Source organism: Nicotiana attenuata, unplaced genomic scaffold (assembly GCF_001879085.1).
Source record: "Nicotiana attenuata strain UT unplaced genomic scaffold, NIATTr2, whole genome shotgun sequence".
Taxonomy (NCBI): domain Eukaryota; kingdom Viridiplantae; phylum Streptophyta; class Magnoliopsida; order Solanales; family Solanaceae; genus Nicotiana; species Nicotiana attenuata.
Genome location: NW_017671975.1, coordinates 199,456 through 200,939, shown reverse-complemented (window position 1 = coordinate 200,939; position 1,484 = coordinate 199,456).

Here is a 1,484-nt window from a genome sequence, read left to right as displayed (position 1 = left end):
GTGATCGAGAGTAGTCGCATCTGAGAACCTCGACCGCCTGAAGTATCATGAGAGACTTGGAGAGCGTACTGAAAGGGCCTAGGAGGATGGCCTCTACCATAAGAATCTCTACCTCCAGACGAGGTACCACTGAATCTGCCTGAATGACGGGGCCTCTTATCCAACCCATGACCACCTCCCTGTGACAGAACCATCTCAACTCGGCGGGCCACATTGGCCGCCTCCTGAAAAGTGATCTCGCTCCCGGCCTCCTTGGCCATCTGAAGATGAATCGGCTGAATAAGACCATCAATAAACCTCCTCACCCTCTCTCTCTCTCTCGGTGGGAAGTATGACAAGAGCATGGCGAGCTAGATCAATGAACCTGGTCTCATAGTGAGTGACCGTCATGGAACCCTACTGAAGGCGCTCAAACTGCCTCCGAAAGGCCTCTCGCTGAGTCACGGGGAGAAACTTCTCCAGAAACAACACTGAAAACTGGTCCCATATCAAAGATGGCGACCCTGCTGGCCTGGCTAAACAGTAATCCCTCCACCAAGTCTTGGCGGATCCAGATAGGCGAAATGCAGAAAAATCAACCCCATTGGTCTCAACAATACCCATGTTTCGAAGAACCTCGTGGCAGCTGTCCAAATAATCCTGAGGATCCTAGGTAGATGCACCGCTGAAAGTAGTAGTAAAGAGCTTGGTGAACCTATCCAACCTCCACAAACCATCTGCGGACATAGCCGCTCCATCGCCGATCTGAGTCACTACACCCGGCTGAATTGCCATAGCTGGCTGAACCACTGGAACCTGAACCTGGGAGCTACCTGCTCCGGAGTGCGTGTAACAGGAGTCTGGGCCCCTCCTCCAGCCTGAGAAGTGGCTGGTGCTACTGGAAGCAAACCCTCTCGGGTGACACTCTCCATGAGGCCCACCAATCTGACAAGAGCGTCCTGAAGAACTGGGGTGGCAATGAACCCCTCTTGGACCTGAGCTGGGCCCACCGGAGCCGCTGGGGCTGGAACCTTCTCCTCGAAATCAACTTGAGGCTCCTCCACTGGTGCTGCTGCTCGGGGCTGAGCTCTGCCCCTACCTCGGCCTCTGGCTCGGCCTCGCCCCCTGCCCCTAGTGAGAGCTGCCTGGAGCTCGGACTGCTGATCAAAAGATGAGGAAGCGCGTGTTCTCGCCATCTGCGAAAGAACAGAGTAGATATTCAATCAGTATTTGAGAAACAGAACCGCACAACGGGAAAGAACAAATGTGAAGTTTCCTAACTCTGTAGCCTCTGGGGGATAAATACAGACGTCTCCATACCGATCCCTCAGACTCTACGAAGCTTGTCCGTGAGTTGTGAGACCTATGTAACCTAGAGCTCTGATACCAACTTGTCACGACCTGGATTTCCCACCCTTGGGAGTCGTGATGGCGCCTACTATTGGGAGCTACGCAAGCCAAACATTAGTTACTTTATCATTAACAACATAATTCGTTTTAATAAT